Raw genomic sequence first — 20,414 nt, forward strand, 5'->3', positions numbered from 1 at the left:
CTTCTTCTGGTTGTTCTAGAATCTATGCCAAGAACTCTCTGTCTTCCTGCACCAACTAGAAGCAGCTATGGGTTTCTCACAGTTTAGTGTGAGTTCAGCTCATTGTGGCAGAGAAGGGAAGAGACAGCTTTTGTGCCACAAGACTGCAAGCCTCCAGCGTGCCAGGGTCTGGGGTGACCCTGTACATTCCCACAGAGCTTGCAAGAACAGTGTTGAAATGGTTTGAGGCTTTGCTCTGCTTCATCTACGGAGCAAGGTTATAGAAATTTCAGACAGTTGGGGGTAAAAAGCAGAAGAAAGCTTCACGCCTATCATCCTCAAAAAGGCATAGCTTTTACTGAAACAAGACAGATAGAATCTGTGAAAGGTTTACTGCACACCAGACACCCCATGAGGCAACTGACACAGACTCTCATTTGACAATGACAGGAGCTGCCAGCCCAAGAGAAGCGACCGTCCCCCTCTGACGGGGCTCTCTGGGGAGAGGGAAACTGAGCAGAGCCAGGCTGTCCTGGGCTGCACCTGGCTTGTTCCAAGGCTATCTTCAGTCCCAGCTCGAATCTTCCATTTCCTTCAAACAAGAAACAAAAACCTAAGCCCAATGTAGTGGCCGAGAGCCTTCGCTCTGCAGCACATGACCCAGGCTGGCATCCTGGCTCCCCTATTAGAGGCTGGGACCCTGCTCTAGACAATCAGTTCAGTGGGGCAAGCACTTAGCTCGCCTTGTGCTAATCAAAGATCTTCCCAGTCTGTCTTGTATTTATTTACTCAGGGTGGGAGAGCGTGGTAACAAGTGGATTAGAGATTACCCAATCAGGCATCCAGCAAAGAGTTCGTGCCAGCGTCTTATTAATGCCTGTATATAGTAGGTAGTAGGCAGTAGGTGCTCATTAAACAGTTATTTAAATTTTGAGGGGAATGAGACAGTTTCCACCAGAATGTCAGAATAAAAGGACTGACTTACAGATGTCCACAGCCATCTGCCCCCTCCTTGCCACCGCACCTTCCCTGTTCTCCAGACCCAAGAACCCCTCACCGTTCACGACCAAGCTCTCCCCCACATCCCTACCCTTCCCCCACAGGTCTACCTCCCCTGCCTGGAATGCCTTTCCCACTTGCAGACTATCTCCTTTGCTCCCTTCAAAGTGCAGCTCATATTTTGCCTTCTCCAACAAGCCTCCTCCCACTGGTAGTTTCCTTGTTTATCAAACAGGGGACTTTGGCCAATGTCTAGAGGCATTTTTGGTTGTCACAAATGGGGAGGCAGTGCTACTGGCATCTAGTGCATAGAGGCCAGGGACAATGCCAAATATCCTACAACGTGTAGGGCAGCCCCCTGCAAGGAAGCATAATCTGACCAACACGTCAAACGCTGAGGTTGAGAAGTCCTGTTCTAGAATGATCCTGGTAAAACTCCAAGGGGCCCTTCTCAACCATCTCTCCTTCCTCTCTGTTTTTTTATATTTTTCCTTCCTCTTCTTCTATTTAAAAACAAACCTCCATGCACAGCATAAAGACACAGAGAAATTCGTTCATTGATTTGAGGAGCAGCCCACTGCTGAACTCAAGGTGATAAGTCAACTTTGCTCTGCTAAATGGAAAAATATGGCAGCGACCTGCGCTTTGTCCCTATTAAAACTGTTATTGCAAGGGCTATTTATTGTTTTCAAAATTAGAAAATTACATTTTAGAATACAAAGCACAAGATATGGTCATGATAGCTTCCAGTAACAAAATGCACCAAAGGGCTTGAATTTTCACTTTTAACGACCTGCCAAGTACATCCTGTCCTCCCAGCGGGTCGGACCCAGGATACAGCATCTCACTTCTCAGGGGAACTGCGTGTTTACCCACGTGAGCTTCTTGAACAAAAGGGCCCGTGTCTCGTTCCTCTGGAAACCCCAGTCCGGACGGAGCACAATGCCTGGCACACACCAGGTTCTCCACACCATGTGCGGCATGCATGAACAGGAACTGGAACAAAGTTGGCAATTTCTGCTGAAATAATGGGCATGCCTGGTGGGGGGGAGGACAGGGCAGCAAGGTGGGCATTCTGAGGCATGCGGAGACCGCACGTGGGAAAGCATGGATGGCAGAGGGCCCCAAAAGCACCAAGACTAAAGCTCTGCCACAGCTAGCTGAGTGGCCCTTGGACAACTTACCTAACCTCTGAACCTCAGCGTCCTCACCCAACAGAGTGGAGTCAGCAAGGTGGAGAAGGGGTGAGAGCGGCGGCCGGGGCCAGAAAAGGCCACTGTGGCAGGCCGCTAGCTCTCCATGGTACGCAGGCTCCCTGCCAGCCCGGAACGCTTCTCAGCATTTCCTGCATCCAGGTGGAGCCCTGGCACTCCCAGGCCCTTCCCAGCAGCCTGCTGTCGATGCCCCGAGACAGGACAGATTCAACCTGTCCTGTGAAATGTTTACTACGTTAAATTCTTTCAGCTCCCCGGAGCACACTGACTCCCCTTCCCTGGGCCTCCGAATACGCTGTGCCCTCCAACTGGCACTTGCCCCACTGCCCTCTCTACCTGTCTGCTGGACAACTTCTGCTCTCCTCTTTCACACCTCTGGTCTCAGCTTAAGATGTCACTTCCTCCAGGAAGCCTCCCCTGAACTCTAAGAGGTCAGCGCTCTTAGCTTCACCTAGATGAGGAAACTGAGGAGAAAAGATTAAGTGACTTGCCCCAAACTGCATGGCTACAAAGTGGGGGAGCTGGGTTTGAAGCCTGTACAGGCTGAATCCAGGGCTTGACTCTGTCATCGTTTGCTCAACCAGTGGTTCTCAATGTGTGGTCCCTGAAACAGTAGCAGCAGCAGCACCTGGGAATTTCCTAGAAATGCTACTCTTTCTCAGGCTCTACCACAGACCCGCTGAATAGAAACTCTGGGGCTCGGCAACCTGTGTTTAAAATAGCTCTCAAGGGGATTCTGATATGCACTAAATTTGGAGAACCACTAGCCTCAAGAAATTTTCTGCAGTCTGGCCACCTGCTTTTCAGCCACTCCCTGTGGAGTCCCGGCTAGGACTTGCTAGAAAGAATCACAGCAAAACACTGTCCACTCTCTGGCTCTCCAGCCATTTGAAATGCTTCTCTCGGTGGCATACAACCCTGGGACTTTTGATGGGGACCAGTGCCTGTCACCTTCTGCCTTATTGTCAGTGTGTTAAAGACTCAATCCTTCCTTTGAAGGCTTCCTGCTTGTGGCCATCAGCCTTGGCTGCACAAGTCTGACCCAGTTACACTTTAGAACTCAAGATGCTTTCATCCCAGGTTCAGACACTTTTGTCAGGATAACCACCTTCTTCTAGGAACCTTTTCAGTTCATTTGAGTAACAGTCTACAGTTTCTTTGACCGCAGAATTGACCTAATCTCCTCCAATACACACACACACACACACACACACACACACACATTTTTTAAACCAACCCAGCCAATAAACTACATTATTCCTTCTGATGTAGACTTCCCAGTAATGACCTGGTCCTCAAAGTTTTCTGCTTCAGCTTTAAGAACTGGGCCACAAACGGTGACTCCTGGAGAATGAGATGGAATAAAGCATTGTTGGTAAAGAGCTGGACCCTCAGCCTTCTTCCTCACGGTCCTGGCACCCAGGCGCACCCCTGCCAGCTGAGGACTGGACACCCATTCTTTGGGAAATCTGACCAGGACTAGATAAAAAGCCTAGAGACACCCTTCCCCAAGGAAAGACTAAAGCCCACAGGACATTGCTGTCTTCCCACACCTCCCAAGGAGCTTACTGGAGCCCCCCCGCCCTCTTTAGCAGACAGTCAAGGATCACCACACATTTGAGAAAGTATCTCCCGTGAAAGACAGACCAAACAAACCAAAGCAAGAAAGTCAGAGCAACCTGAGGATACGCAAGCAGAAAACTTAAAAACAGCCACAAACAACAGCCACACATTAATATCCTTAGCGAAAGAAGATTTGTCATTCATGACGTAAGAACAAGAGGCTATTTTTTCGAACACGACAAAAGCACTTGGAAATTAGTTGTATCTTTACAGAAATGAAAACTTTAATAGAAAGGCCGGAAGATAAAGTTGAGGACATCTCCTGAGGCAAAAAGGATAGGAAATAGGAGATCAAAGATAAAAATAATAGAGAGCCAGTCTAGGGTTCTAACATCAAATATTAAGAAAAAGAGAACAGAGGAAATGAAGGGGAGGAAATTAAAAAAAAAAAAAAAAGGAGGCCCTTTCTCAGAATTGAAGGACATGTGTTTCCAGACAAAAAGGGCCCAAGTTCCCAGCACTATGCATGGGGACAGACTACACTGAGAATCGTCATCCTAAAATTCCATAATACTAAGGAGGAGAAGAACCTAAAACCTCCCCTGCAAGGGGAATCACAGAGGAAGAGATGTGGCTCAAGTGGTTGGACACCTGATTCCCATGCAGGAGGGCCTAGGTTCGGTTTCTATGCCTCCTAAAAATACAAAAAACAAAACAACAAGCAGAACAAACAAAAAACCACTGTGGTTCAGTATCGAGTGCCGGCTTCCCACATACGAGGTCCTGGGTTCAGTCCTTGGCCCCCCGTAACCCTCCAAAAAAGAAGAAAAAGAAATCACACAACCATTCTTTAATTCTTTATTTTTTTTTTTAATTCTTTAATTCATTATTCCTGCCTTCTTAGGGAAGCCTCTGGCCACGGAAGTTTCCTCTTTTCCATTCTTAAAATGGAATTTTTCACTTTTCCTAGACAGGGAAAGCCTTCCCTTTGCAAGCTGAGCTATCATACTACAGTCAAGTTTTTATACTATATATTAATGAAAGTCAAGCGTTCTATTGGTGAGGGTAGGGACTCACTGCTGTAATAAACTGCCATAACTATTTCCACTGGCCTGAACCTATCAGAGGTAGTTCTTGCTCATCCCCCATTCTAGTGTGGGAGGGAGAAGGAAAGGGCGCCCAGGCTTGTGGCTCTGTGCGCTCTACTGGGCTGACAAAATGGAGAAAGCGTGGGAGGTGTTTAGGGTCCAGGTTTGGAAGCAGAAGTACACCAGTTTGGCTCACATTCCACTGGCCAGAGCTCAGGCAGGCAGCTCCCATCAAACTGTAAGGAGCCTGAGAAAATTAGTCAAGCGGATACTCCAAGAAGAGAACACAGATGTCGGTGGCCCCTAGCTGTCTCTGCCACATTTAAAATGCTTTAAAATAAGATCAGCAGTTGTAGCCAGTGTAGCTCAGTGACTGAGTGCCGGCTTCAGACATATGAGGTCCCAGGCTCAATCTGAGTACCGCCAAAAAAAAAAAAAAATTAAAATTAAAAAAATAAAAGTTTGGAGAGGGTGTGAACTACAATGTAAAGTATAATCATCACTTAGTGGCAATGTTCCAGGATATGTTCATCAATTGTGGCAAATGTACAATAACGAAGGATGTTGTTGATGTGGGAAAGTGTGGGAGGGCCAGGGAGCCCGGTCATGTGGCAGTGCCCTATATTTTTTGTGTAACATTTATGTAATCTAAGTTTCTTTTAAAAAATAAAAAAGTATATTTTTAAAAAAATCAAATCAATGATAGATCCTTAGTCAAAAAAACAGTTTGGTCACAAAAAGCACAAAAGAAAAAAATGTGACACACAGAAGGTACACAACTATTCCTATGTAAACCAATCGCAAGGGACAGCAGGTTCTGACTTCCCACCTGCACACACACCCCCTGCAGAAGGTAAAACTTGAGAACTCAGCACCTCCCTTTTGAGAAGAGGGGCAGAGAGGAGGGTGGTCGCCAATCCCAACCAAGTTACACCTGAATTCACGTCATCAAGAGACCTGACTGTATTTGTTTGAATTAATAAATGAACAAATGAACGAATGTCAAATGCTGAGGGGGCACAGAAAAGGAAGATATATAGTATACTTCCCTCTCCAAACCCTACCTCCTTCCCCAGCATCCATCCCAACTCAGCTCAAATATCACCTCCTACAGGAAGTCCCCCAATACCTACCCCCCAAACACGCACACACCCAGTGGGCAGTATCCGCTCCCCACTGCTCACTCTGGCTTCTGGCACTTCGTACATCTTGCCTATTAGAGCCTGCTGTTTACATGGCTGGCTCCCACTTGGACGGGGATCTTCTGAAGGCCTGGGAACCACCCGGGGCCTTGGTTTCCTCCTCGGTAAAATCAGAGGGTTGGGCTATGTTCCACTCAGTTCCTGGCAGCTCTACCGCCTGTGCAGGGCTCTCTGCACCGCCACAAACAAGCCTTCACAAGCTCCCTGCCAGCCAGGCACTGTTCTAGGCCCCTCCATACATGAACTCGCTCTAATCCTCCCACGGACACTAGGAGAGAGATGCTAACAGTGTCCCCATTTTACAGATGAGGAAAATAAAGGTCAGAGAAGTTAAGTCACTGCTCTAAGATCACACTACCCGGCAAGTAACAAAGCCAGAAGTCACACCCAAGACTCAGGCCGCTTCCCGCCGCTGGGTCTCTCCGTCCAGTTTTCCCGGCCGACTGGTCCCCCGGCGGGGAGCACCCAGGGCCGAGGACCCAATGTTGGGCTTTCAGAGAGCGATCCCACAGGGCACACCTCGTCTCGCCCTCCCCCCACACGGCCCATGTGTCACCCTCCGGGTGCAGCTGGGCTGAGTCCCCGCCCTCGCCCTCGTCCACGCAGCGGTCTAGACCCGGCAGTACCCGAGCGGCTCCCGCCCCCGCGCGCTTTGGCGCACATTTCAGCGGCGCCTGCCAACAATGCAGCAAGGCGCGTCTACATGGTCCTCAAGGCTCTAGGAATTCGGGCCCACGCAGGCCTCTGGTTCAAGGGACGCGAAGGCAGCATGCGCCCACCCTCCGCGGGCGCCGGAGGCTCTCCAGGCGGGACCCCGGAATTGCGTCGCGCAGCCAGGGCGCCGCTACGGCCGGGCTCCAGCTTTCCCAACCCAGACCATCGTCAGTGTTGCCTGACTCCCCCATTTTACAGAGACAAACACTGAGCCCGAGAAGGCGGAGCAACCAGAGGAGAAGCACACTGCCCCCACGCTCCCCTTCCGCGCCGCCTCGGGCAACGCTCCCAAGTTCACCGACCCACGGCTCTGGGGTCGCCCGATCCCGGCCCCCTCCCCCGCAGACCGCGGAGCCAGCGGCCGCCCGCACCTACCTCCCACAGGCGGGCAGGCGCCGCAGCCGCAGCTCACGGCCGCGAGGATCCAGAGGAGTGGGCAGAGGCTCGCGGTCCGGTGCTCCAGGGTGCAGGGCGGGCGGGCCCCCCGAGAGTGCCGGGGAGCGGCGCGCGGGGCGGACGGGTCGATCCCGGCGCGCGTGGGGGGCGCGCGAGGCCACTGGAGTTCCCGGGGGCGCGGGAGACGCGTGTCAACCCGGGGCGCGCGAGCCAGCGACGGCGCGCGGGGCGCGGGGCTGGAGCAGCTGCCGGAGTGCGAGCGGCGGACCCCTGCGGGAGGCGAGCTGCGGCTGGGGCCGGGCGGGCGGGCGGCGCGCGGGGCGGGGCTGCGGGCGGCGGGCGCTCACGTGGGTGCCCCCGGCGGCCGTCCCCGCCGCTGCAGCCGCCGCGCTGGCTCCCTGCTCCGCCGTCCCCTGGGAGAGGCCCGCGCGTTAGCCGGGGCGGCGTGCGCCGTGGCAGGTTCTAACGCGTGGGGCGCGTCTGGCCCGCGGGGACGGGTGGGCGCCCACCCGAATGGTTCATTCCAGTCCGAGTGGCCGGCACCTCCCCCTCACCCCAATACCACCAGCCTTCCGGTGGCCTTGTTCCTGTATTCGAGTTCTTTAAAATTACTGGTAAAACCATCCCGTTGCTTGTTTGCATGTCACTGCATACACTTAAAACATTTTAAAAGCTTGGCTTTTTAAAATTTCTGCTTTACGACAACTTAGGCACTTGTTACATTTGCAACTATTTGATTAATATCCCTTCCAGACGTTCCCTACCTGTCTTATGCATTCCTCATTCTTATCACAGGCCCTGGCACATAGTAGGAGCTTAATAAATACCTGTGGAATGAATGAGTGAATGAACAGATAAACATGGAAAGGTAAAAAGAAGAGGAAATAAAACTACTGTTTACTATCAACATTTTGATATTGTATCCTTCCAGACACTATTCTAGAAATAAAAAAATAGTGACATTTATTAAACTACTTCATTCCTTCTTCCCACCAACTCTAGGAGGTGGATGCATTAGCTGTGCTTTACAGATCATAAAACTGAGGCTTATAAAGATAATGACTTGCCCAGGAGACCCAGCCAGCACAGGACAGAGTAGATATAAAACCAAATTTATCTGTTTTCCAAGGAAGCACACTTTTATTTTTACTTATATTTAACTGCCGCCCCCACCCCCCTCCACTCCCCCAAGTCTTCTCAAGTGCCTCCTTTAGAAAGGCAAATGGCTTCTATTTCACAGGCATCCTGAGGGTTGGGGTCTGCCCATTGGGAGTTATCTGCTAGAACTGAGGCGTTCTGTGAAGTAAAAGGGGGAGGAATTTGAGGGGGGGGGGGCAGGCAGACCAGTACCTGCCAGGCACTGTGGGAGGAGGGGGGGAGGGCTTCCAGTAGGAGAATGTCTAGTGGAGGTGGTCAGGTAATTTGGACTGTGCAAGGTAAACCCTTTCCCTGTGCCTCAGTTGGAGCTCCCTGGTCCAGGAGGGAGCGCTGAGCTCTTTGGCCAGGTGAGCCCAGGCAAGGACGCAGACCCCAGGTACGGGGAGACAGGGAACAATGGGACAGCCGGCTTCCAGGGAATGCACGTGGGTATATTTACAGTTTCCCTATAAAACTGGACCCTTATCTACATGCTGCACATTGCTCTTTTTTCCCCTCAACACTGGCTGTGAACATGTTTCCGTGGCTAAGTGCCACCCTGTAATTTGTAATGCCTGCTTGGATGTACCTTTTGGGGACATAATGATAAGGGCTGATATTTATAGGACCTTCACTTTGTGCCAGGCACTCTGGTGATTGCTTTACACTGGTGCTCAAGCACTGGCCACATCAGCTTCCCTGAGGTGGTTTTATCATTTCTTTGGCTTGTTGTTCGTTTTTGTTTTTTCAGGAATCACAGGGAATGGAACCAGGACCTCCCATGCTGGAGGCAGCAGATCAACTGCTTGAACCACATCCGCTCCCCTATTACATTTTAACTTGTGTCCTGGGGCAGGCCTTTTCCCCAACTCTCAGGTAATCAGCCTACTCTATTCTCAGTTCCTGAGATACAAATCCTTCCCCACAACCCTGGCTACAAGAGTGGACACATAACCAGAACTGGCCAATGGGCATACGCCATCCATTTAGCCCCACTGATTGGCTCGGGATTAGCATGTGACCTAAGCTAGGCCAATGAGATACTAATATGGGACTTTTGTTGTAACCACATGGAAGAGAATCTTTCTTTCCAGGGAGTTGTTGAGCTGCTAAGATGTAAACCTCGAGTTGCTGGGCATCTATTTCTATGGCAAATAAAATTAAGCTTCCATTGTATGTGAAGTATTGTCCTGGGAGTTGGGGGTAAGGCCTGCCCTCAGGGAGCTAAGGGGTGAGAAAATGGAAAACAAATTCCTCAAATAGTCCTTTTGCCATTACCACTATATAAACTGTGAGGCATGTATGAGTGAGAATGGAGAAATGAGAGGAAATAAAGGCGAACGCTCCTAGTCTGGAGGTTCAGGAAGACTTCTTGGAGGAAGTAACATTTGAGTTGAGCTCTGAAGAAGGGGTGGGTGTTCCTTCCAGTAACTTCAGGAAGACAAATGTCCTCAGTGACCTCAGCAGGGAGATGTGGGGCAGGTCACATTGGTTATTGCTTGTTTCTTCATCATCTCCCTCACCTTCATACAGGGCTGTTCAGACTTTCTAAAAGCATTCAAGGTAACAAGAAAATTAAATATGGAAGGGAAAAATTAAACTGTACCTGAACATGACTGTTTTCAAATGGAAAAATAGTTAAATCCCTCATAGGGAACCCTTCGTCGGCACACTCCAGTTCCAAACCTGTCCTGAACTATCTCCTCCTCCTCCCAAGTGGATGAAAATCTCTTCGTACACTGAAGGGCAAAATCCCTCTGCTAGGAAAATAGCTCTCCAGGCTCACTGGGATTTTGGTTTGTTTGGTTTGTTTGCTTTCCTCTCCCTTCACTGGATTAATCCATGGGACTCAATAACTAGCATAATGCAAAAAGGTAAATCATTGAAAAAGTGAAGCAAAAACTCAGAGAATGGGAGAAAATACTCAGGAATCAAATATCCGATAAGGGACTTATACCTACAATATATAAAGAACTCTTTCAACTGAAAAACAAAAAGATAAACAATTTGATTTAAAAAATGGGCCAAGGACTTGAACAGAAATTTCTCCAAAGAAAATATACAGATGACCAACAAGCACAGAAAAAGATGCTTAGCATCATTAGCCATTAGGGAAATGCAAATCAAAACTGCAATGAGGTACCACTTCACACCCACCAGGATGGCTATAATAATAATTTTTAAAATGGCAAATAACAAGTGTTGATGGAGATGTGGTAAAATTGGAACCCTCAGTCAGTGCTGGCAGGATTGCAGAAGGGAGCAGCTGCTCTGGAGATTAGTTTAGCAGTTCTTCGAAATGTTAAATGTGAAAATACCATGTGACCCTGTCATTCCACTCATAGGTATATACCCAAAAGAAAGGAAAACTTATGTCCACACAAAAACTTGCACATGAATGTCCATAACTGCATTAGTCATAATAGCTGAAAAGGAGAAACAACCCAAATGTCCATCAACTGATGAATGATAAATAAAATGTGGTGTTTTCATTCAATAGAATAGTATTCAGCCATAAGAAGAAATGAAGTACCACGATATGCTACGACATGGATGAACCTGAAAAATATTTTGCTAAGTGAAAGAAGCCAGATACAAAAGACCACATATTATATATCTCATTTATAGGAAATGTTCAGAATAGGCAAATCCATTCAAAGTGAGTGAGTGGTTGCAAGGGGCTGGGGGCAGGGGGCAGGGAGAGTGACTTCTAATGGCTTGGGGTGTCTTTTGGGGGTGATGAAAATGCTCTAAAAGTGACTTTGGTGATGGCTGCACAACTCTGTGAATATACAAAAAACATTGAATTATATACATTTGAAAGGGGTGAATTGTATGGTATGTGAATTATATCACATTAAAGCTGTTTTCAAAAGATAACGCACAGGAGCATATTTCTCAAAGCTTAATTTTTTAAAGCAGTTTTATTGAGATATAGTCACATACGATAAATCCATCCAAAGTGTACAATCAGTGGCTTTTAGTATAATCCCACTGTTGTGCATTTATCACCGCAAAAAATTTCAGGACAATTTCATTATTCCAAAAAGAAAAACTCCACACCCCTTAGCAGTCACGTCTCAATCCCTCTATTCTTCCCCAGCCCTACATAACCACTGATCGAATTCCATCTTTATAAATTGATTTATATTTACTTTTTATATAAATGAAATCATATCTTATATTATATGTTGTGTCTGGTATCTTTCACTTAGCATAATTTTTTTAAAAAAATTTGTCTGATATTTACAACTTGTAACATTAACATACATAACATTTGTTTGAAAAAAAAGTCTTATATTTGCAAAAGTAACCAAATTCATATCTCACATGAGGTTTTACTATGTTTTACAGTCTCATGTTATGTTTTTTAGCTTTCCTTTTTTTATTTTTAAGGAGGCTTTCTTTTTTTTTTTTTTTTTTTTAAATAAGATTGTGGCATTTGTTTTTTTTTTTGTTTGTTTGTTTGTTTGTTTTTTTTAAAGATTTATTTATTTATTTAATTTCCCCCCCTCCCCTGGTTGTCTGTTCTTGGTGTCTATTTGCTGCGTCTTGTTTCTTTGTCTGCTTCTGTTGTCGTCAGCGGCGGCACGGGAAGTGTGGGCGGCGCCATTCCTGGGCAGGCTGCTCTTTCTTTTCACGCTGGGCGGCTCTCCTCACGGGCGCACTCCTTGCGCGTGGGGCTCCCCCACGCGGGGGACGCTGTTGCGTGGCACGGCACTCCTTGCGCGCATCAGCACTGCGCATGGCCAGCTCCACACGGGTCAAGGAGGCCCGGGGTTTGAACTGCGGACCTCCCATATGGTAGACGGACGCCCTAACCACTGGGCCAAAGTCCGTTTCCCAAGGAGGCTTTCGATTACATGAATGTTACATAAAAAATACAGGGGATTCACATACATCCCACCCCCACCCCTTCCACACTATCCCACATTAACAACATCCTTCATTAGTGTGGTACATTTGTTATTAATACAATTGATGAACATGTATTGAAGCATTGTTGTTTTTTGTTTTTTGTTTTTGAGATACTGGGGGCAGGGGATTGAACCCGGGACCTCATATGCGGGAAGTCAGTGCTCAACCACTGAGCCATATCAACTTCCCTGAGTTGGTTTTATCATTTGTGTTGCTAGTTGTTTGTTTTTGTTTTTTTCAGGAGGCACCAAGAATCAAACTTTGGATCTCCCATGGGAGGCAGGAGCTCCACTGCCTGAGCCACATCACTCCCCAACTTTTTTTTTTTTAACCAATTCTGTACAAATTAACCCTCAGCTTTCCAATCTCTAATGTCATTCTAGTTTTCTGGTGACCCATATTCTAGTTATTAACTCTGTAAGTTTACACAATATATTTAGCTCAGAATAGCACAATCATAGAATATTTGTTCTTTTGTGTCTGGCTTGCTTCACTTAACATAACATCCTCCAGGTTCATCTATGTTGCCACATGCTCCATGACTTCATTTATTCTTACAGTTGCATAATATTCCATTTTGTGTGTACACTACAGTTTGTTTATCCAATCATTGGTTGATGGACATCTGACTTGTTTCCATCTTTGGCAGTCATAAATAATGCTACTATGAACATAGGTGTGCAGATGGCTTTTTGTGTCACTGCTCTCAGTACTTCTGGGTATATATCCAGGACTGGTATTGCAGGGTCACATGACAAATCTATATTCAGCTTTTTTAGGAACTCTCAAACAGTCCTCTGCAATGGCTATACCATTCTGCATTCTCACCAACAGTGAATAAGTGTTCCTATCTCTCCATATCTTCTCCAACACTTACAGTTCTCTTCTTTTTAATAGTGGCCATTCCGATAGGTGTAAAATGGTATCTCATTGCAGCTTTGATTTGCATTTGCCTAATCACTAGTGATTTTGAGCTTTTTCATGTGTTTTTTTTCGCCATTTGTATTTCTTCTTTGGACAGATTGAACTGGGGACCTCATACACTGGAAGCAGGCGCTCAAATCACTGAGAAGAATTGGTATTAATACTTCTTGAAATGCTTGGTAGACTTCACCTGTGAAGCCATATGACCCTTGACTTTGCTTTGCTGGGAGATTTTCAATGACTGATTCACTCTCTTTAAATGTAACTCGTTTGTTACGTTCTTGTATTTCTTGTAGAGTCGATGTGGGTTGTTTGTGCATTTCTAGCAATTTGTCCGTTTCATCTAGGTTGTCTAGTTTGTTGGCATATAGTTTCTCAAAATATCCTCTTGTGATCCTTTCTGTTTCTGTGAGTTCAGTCATAATGTCCCCCTTTCATTTCTGATTTTCTTTATTTGCATCTTCTCTCTTTTTTCTCTGCTAATCTAGCTAAGGATTTCTCACATTTGTTGGTCTTCTTAAAGAACCAACTTTCACTTTGTTGATCTTCTCTATTGTTTTTGTTGTTCTCAATTTCATTTATGTCTGCTCAATCTTTATTATTTCTGTCCTTCTGCTTGCCTTGGAAATAGTTTGCTGTTCTTTTTCTTGTTTCTCCAGTTACTCAGTTAGATCTTTGATTTTAGCTCTTTCTGCTTTTCATATAGGATTTTAGGGCTATAAATTTCCTTCTGAGCACTGCCTTCACTGTATACCATAAGTTTTGATAAGTTGTGTTCTCATTTTCAGTCATCTCAATATTTTTACTAATTTCACTTATAATCTTCCCTTAACCCACTTATTGTTTAGGAGCGTGCTGTTTATCCTCCATGCATTTGCAAATATCCCCTTCCTGTTTATTTTTTTTTTAAGATTTATTTTATTTACCACCCCTCCCCCCCCATTGCCCTGTTGTCTGCTCTCTGTGTCCATTCGCTGTGTGTTTTTCTGTGTCTGCTTGTATTCTCATTAGGTAGCTCCAGGTACCGATCCTGGGACTTTCCAGAGTGGGAGAGAGGTGATTACTCTCTTGCACCACCTCAATTCAAAGGACAATTTTTCATCTTTGAAGGATAATTTTTCCAGATAAGAATTTCTTGGCTCGAAATTTTTCTTTTTCAGTGTCCTAATTATATCATACCACTGTCTTCTCGCCTCTGTGGTTTCTGAAGAGAAATCTGCACTAAATCTAAGTGGGGGTCCCTTGCATGTGATGGTTTGCTTCTCCCTTGCTGCTCTCAGGATTTTCTCTTTAGTTTTGATGTCTGACATTCTGAGTAGTATGTGTTGGAGTAGGTCTATTCATATTTATTCCAAAAGGGGTACTCTGCACTTCTTGGACATAAATTCATTTTTTTCATGAGATTAGGGAAATTTTCAGACGTTATTTCCTCAAATACTTTTTCTGCTCCTTTTCCCTTCTCGTCTCCTTCTGGACTCCCATGACACATATACTGATGCACTTCATGTTATCATTCAACTCTCTGAGCTGCTTTTTTTTCTTTTCCATTCTTTCTTTCTCTCTTCTCTCTCTTCAACTTCAGCTGTTGTGTCTTCTGTATTACTTTTTTTTTCTTCCCCCCCATTTTGAGTCTGTTCTTGTATGCCTCTAATGTATTTTTGGTCTCATCTATAATGTCTTTCATCCCCATGAACTCTGTTATTTTTCTATCATGTTTTCAAATTCTTCCTTGTCCTCATTCAGTATTTTCTTGATGTCCTTTATATCTTTAGCCATATTATCTTTTACCTTTCAACTCGCTAATATGATTTTGGAAATTTGTGTGAATCTTGTTGATTAGTTGTCTCAAGTCCTGTGTCTCATCTGGGGCTTTGTTATATTCCTTTGCTTGGGCCATTACTTCCATTTTCTTAATATGGCTGGTAATTTCTTGCTGATGTCTATACATCTGATTAGGATGGAGAGTTTACTCTGATGCTCAATCTCCCTCTCTTTTATAGGGGTTTAGTGGCAGGAGGCTGTCTTACTGCTTGTTCTTTGATTCTTGGTTCAGTCTGTTTTAGGTCTTTAGGATTGTCCTTGTTAGTTGCTCAAATCTGGGCCCTGGACCCAGTAATGGGTCGCAGTCCCAATTCCAGGGCCTTGTGGAGGGAGGCTGTAAAGGCCAGAAAAAGCCTCTATTTACTTTTTTTGGTATCCATTATTTCATTTATTTATTTTTGTATGAATAAGTGTTCCATTTACTTTTCTCATTTTATAATGGATAGCTATAACAGATGGCTAAGTGCTCTTTAATTATGTTCTTTTTAAATTAAAGTTAATAGATCACAAGGAATGTTACATTAAAAATATAAAAAAACAAAAAACATAAGAGGTTCCCATATAACCCACTCCCCACTCCCCACCACATCATTTTTGTAAATTGTATTTTTTTTTGAAGATATATACCTCACCAAAAAAAGGGGTGGGGGTATACAGGAACCTCTCGTATTTTTTAGTCTACTTACTTTTAATTCCCTCACATGCACCTCCTTGATGGGCCAGCAGATGGCACTCTTTGACACCCCTCTCTGGCTCCAAGCCTGGTCCTAGGGCAGTTTGCTGCCTCAGGGACTGGATCCTTGTGACTGAGATTCCTTCTGGAGGCTAAGAGCCTCACAATTCACACTTTCTCAGAGGCTGTTCTGCAATCTTCGCTGCAGCCCCCTCCCTTTTCCCAGGCAGAAATAATTCCACTCCCCTCGGGCGCCTAAAAAGCGAGTTCAGGTCCTCGGTCAGTTGAGAGGGTGATTGTGAGGGTGGGATCTCTTTAGTCGCCTGCTGGCTCTCAGGACCAACAATGGTGCAGCCGCTAGGTGCCTGGAAGAGCTCTCGGACACAGCAGACCAAATTCGTGGGCCAAAATTGGAATCAGCCTCAGGCTGCGTCCCTTTCCCTCCCCTTTCCTGGGGGCATGGACCCCTGTGGCCCCCTTTGACTGTAGTAAGGGGCCTGAGGCTGGAGAATTCAAATTTGTCTGCTTGTAGGATGGGGTAAGGTAGCGGGCAGCTGCAGCCGCAGCTTTCACTTAGTCTTCCCATTAAGACTTTTTTCCTGTGCCCCTCTCTCTTCCAGGGGTGTCCAGGCTTCCCCTGGTGTCCTAAACCCTAGAACATTTTTTTCCAGGCCTCTAGTTATTTTCCTGGGAAAGGAGAGAGTCCCATGTCTTTCTAATCCACCATCTTCCCAAAAGTCCTCAAAGCTTAATTTTTTTTCAACTCAAATAACACTCTGGCTTGAGAAGGGGAGGAGTGGGGTTTCGGGCAGATTCAAGCCTACAGCCTGGTGCCCTCTGATGTTTTTCCAAGATTTCTCTGAGATGAAGGGAAACATCATTTTTCCTGGTTTTCCAGGCATAACTCCCGGATGTCTCTTTCTCTTTCATACCCATTTCCTCAGAACAAATTGCAATTCTCAGAAATAGTACTGTACAAATCCACTTTAAAAGAGGTTAACCAGCATTGATCAGTTTATGCTGCATAAGCGGACACCCCCCACATTTCAGTGGCCGGACACAGCAAGCATTTACTTCTCACTGCTGCAGGCCAGTTGTCCTCCATCTGGAGGCCCCCCACTTTTCACAGCTTCAAGCTCACGGCACCTCCATTTCCCCCTGGTGCTGGGGTGTGTGGCAGCAGAAGAAATCACGGGAACTAGTGCTTCGCCTCTTCAAGGCTCATTGTCAGGTGGCCATTCTCAAGGTCAAGGAGGCAGGTGTCATCTTTTCTTAGGCTCAGGGAGTTTGAAAACAGTACTAGCCTGTTCCTAAATTGTCATCTGCTTGGGTTCCCTGTCCACACTGGGCATAGCCTGTATGTTTTTTAAATTAAATTAAATTTTTTGTCTTGAGGTACCTGAGCTGGGATTGAACCGGGGCTTTGTACGTGGGAAGCCAGCGCTCAGCCACTGAGCCACGTGGGCTCCCAGCCTGTATGTTTTTAAGCAGTAGTCTGATAATCCCCTCCCAGCTCCTGCTTTCAGAGGGTCCTGGGCCTACCTGACAGCAGAAATGAGACCCACTGTAGAGCATCTGGAGGGCCCACCTGTAGCTACAGAAAGACTTGCAGAAGCCATGAAATTAACATCTGTCTATCCTTTAGAGCAAGGGTTCTTAACCCTTTTTTGTTCCATGGACCCCTTTGCCAGTCAGGTGAAAACCACAAACCCCTTACTAAGTCCACACTATACTGTGTATTATTTAATAAATATTTAAACATTTGCACCAACACGTCCCCACAAGAATGTGTTTTTTTGAATTTCAATTCAAGCTCACAGACCCCTTGTTAAGAAGCCCTGCTTTAGAGAGTGTGCTGCTCCCCTGCCCTGGGTCCGGTGAACTCCAGGATTAGGGTGGGAGCATGTCTGGGCCTCTGCATCCATGTGCCTCTCTGTTTGCCTAGGAAAAGATCTGGAAGGATGCTGCCAAACTATTACTCTTAACTGTGGTTAGTTAATTCCGAGCTGTGGGATTTACTTGGGAAGGAAGGAGGTGGTGAGGGAGAGAGTTCTCCTTCTAACTTTACATGGGGGATTTAACTTTTAAAAAATTGTAATATGCATGTTACATTGAAAATTTTGCAAAAGGAGAAAAGAAAGCACCTTCACTTCTCAGACTTAACTAGGTGGGGAAATTAAAGGTGGTTTTATTTTCTTATTTGGGCTTTTCTTTATTTGTTCAAATTTCAGCAAGGAACATGGATTCCTTTGGCAAAAGTTATTTTTAAATAGCACTAAAAAAAAATGAAAACACTAAACAGAACCCAGTTGTTCCGGTTTCTGAGGCCTCCTGGCACCCCTGCCTGGCTGCAGCTGGGTTTTGCAGACAGGACCTGCCTTTGCAGCGTCACCCCTGCAGGCAGATGTCACCAGAGAGGCTCAGTTAGCAGGACTGTAGGAGGCCCGGAAGCAGGCTATGCCTGCAGAGAAGAGCTCCCCCGGGCAGATGAGTTCACGGTCTTGTGTTTGCTGGATTTTTGTTTTGCTGGAGAAGTGCCTCTGGCATTGGGGTCCCTAGTTGCTCCAGAAACAGCTCTCTTTCCCCAAAGGCCTGCTTTTTGCCTGGTCAATGTTGATTGGAATTAAATTATCAGAGAGAGAATTGGGGTGTTGCTAGCAAATGATCCAACTACTGGACAATGCTTTGGGTCATTGGGGGCCCACCTTTCCTGGGACCACAGGAGCTAACCTTCCAGAAGAGCTTGGCCATGCCCAGGCAACTGCTCCAAGCTCTCAGATTGGGCAGCTCCAGCCAGAAGCATTTGCAAGTTCACGTAATAAGATGGAGTGGCATTAACCAAGGATGCAAACCATTTGTTCCAGGAATATTTTTGCTGCCAACACTGCTCTAGGCTTGAGTCTAAACTACACTGGTGGTTGAACAAGACAGCTCCCCTGCCCCCACAGAGTTGACAGTCTAGCAGAGCCCAAGATCATCATGGAGAGACCTGTAAATACCTACTTGCAGCAAGGCTGGGAGAGATGTGTGTGGCATCTCTTTTAGTTTGCCACAGGGCTGCCGATGCAATGTACCAGAAATGGGTTGGCTTTTATAATGAGAAATTCATTAGGGGTAAAATTTTATAGTTCCAAGACTGTGAAATGTCCAAATTAAGGCATCATCAGAGATGCTTTCTTACCAAAGTCAGCTACTGGTGATTCTGGGGTCCTGCCATTGGTAAAGATAGCTGTGGGTTTCTGCTGAGCCCCTGCCTCCCCTCCAGAATCTACCATCTCCCAGAGCTCAGCTGTGGGCAGCCAGGCATAGGGCTTGTCTCTTACCTGGCCTCCTCTCTCTGTCTTGGCTGCTGTGCTTCCTTCCTGAGTTCAGCTTTGAGCAGGCATATGGCTCATCTCTGCAGCCTTGAGCTGCTCCATGGGCCCCAGTCTCTTGGTTGTGTGCTTAAGCTTTGGCCACTAGTGATTCTCAAGTCCTCTCTCACATGGCAGGGTTAAAATGGCAGCTTCCTTTCTCTGTGTCCCCGTTTATATCAGACCCATCAAGAGAGTGGAGACTCAAGCTGGCTCACACCCCACTGACACAGTCCAATCAAAAGCACTAAATTGATTTTATCAAGTAATCTAATCAAAGGTCCTTCAACTGAATTTAATGCAATCAAAGGACCCACACCCAGAGGAATGGATTAGTTTAAGAGCATAGTCTTTTCCCGGAATTCACAAAACCCAAATGGTCACAGCATCCCACTAAATGACCATGGCCTATGTAGGGACTCAGTGGTAGCCCACTGAGATACAGTTTACCACCCCTGTGTGCCAGGGAACCAATGAAATGCTTGGCATGTATTGCAACATTTGACCTTCGTCTGCTTTTGTTCACTGATGTGACCCGAGAACCCAGAACAGTGCCTGACTCAGTGTAGGTTCTTCAGAACTATTTGCTGAGTGAATGAGGTGAGCATTATTATGATCACCCCCACTACCGGGATGAGCAGCTGAGGCCCAGCGAGAAGCGCCTTTCCCAAGGCCACCCAGCTAGTCAAGGCTCAGGCTGTGTGACTCCAGAGGTTTACCCACTGCATCAGTAAACACAACCTTAGTGACTAAAAGCACACAAATTTATTGTCGTTCAGTTCTGAAAGTCAAAAGCCCTAAAATCAAGGTGACGGCAGACTGCATTCCTTCCAGGGGCTCTAGAGGAGAAGCCATCAACCTGCCTTTCCCAGCTTCTCCAGGCGGCCCGTGTTCCTGGGCTGGTGGGCCCTTCCCCACCTCACTCCAGCTTCTGCTTCCCTCATCATAGCTTCTCCAACTCTGACCTTCCTGCCTCCCTCTTAGAAGAACCCTTGTAATTACATTGGCCCACCTGGATCCAGGATAAGCTCCGAATCTGAGGATCTTTAACCACATCTTGGAAATCTCTTATCAGGCACAGTAACGTATTCACAGGTTCTGGGGATTAGCGTATGGACATTTTTGGGGCCCGGCTCTTCAGCCATGGGTAACGCACCCATTTACCCCACTATCTCTACTGCCCTGGATTTTTTTTTTTTTTTTTTTTTTTTAAGGAGGTACTGGGGATTCCCAGGATCTTGTACATGGGAAGCAGGCTTTCAATCACCTACACTTGCTCTCCTGCCCTGGATTTTTGTTTGCTTGCTTATTATCTTCTTTAAACAAGCAAGGAAATGGGTAAGGCTGTGGGAATGTCAAATTAGAAAAAAATGGACTGAAAGAACTTGAAATTCCTGAGGAAGGAGGAAGGGAAAGGAACTTGTGGGTATGAA

General features: G+C 46.4%; 1 protein-coding gene and 1 non-coding gene across 3 annotated transcripts in view; one reads left to right on the top strand and one right to left on the bottom strand.

Annotated features, from left to right (window-relative positions):
* The window catches only part of EEF2K (eukaryotic elongation factor 2 kinase), a 76,095-nt gene extending 68,583 nt beyond the window's left edge, over positions 1-7,512 (bottom strand). The window contains exon 1 of one of the 2 annotated variants that reach the window (XM_058286287.2): positions 7,135-7,512. The gene's annotated coding sequence lies outside the window, so the exon portion shown is untranslated. The remainder of the gene's footprint in view (positions 1-7,134) is intronic. The other variant, XM_058286286.1, reaches the window with a different exon arrangement.
* Positions 144-278, top strand: LOC111765267 (small nucleolar RNA SNORA9). Its single transcript, XR_002797659.2, has one exon. It is a non-coding gene; the product is annotated as a small nucleolar RNA SNORA9 (small nucleolar RNA).
* Positions 7,513-20,414: the final 12,902 nt, after the last annotated feature.

Source organism: Dasypus novemcinctus, chromosome 23 (genome assembly GCF_030445035.2).
Source record: "Dasypus novemcinctus isolate mDasNov1 chromosome 23, mDasNov1.1.hap2, whole genome shotgun sequence".
Taxonomy (NCBI): domain Eukaryota; kingdom Metazoa; phylum Chordata; class Mammalia; order Cingulata; family Dasypodidae; genus Dasypus; species Dasypus novemcinctus.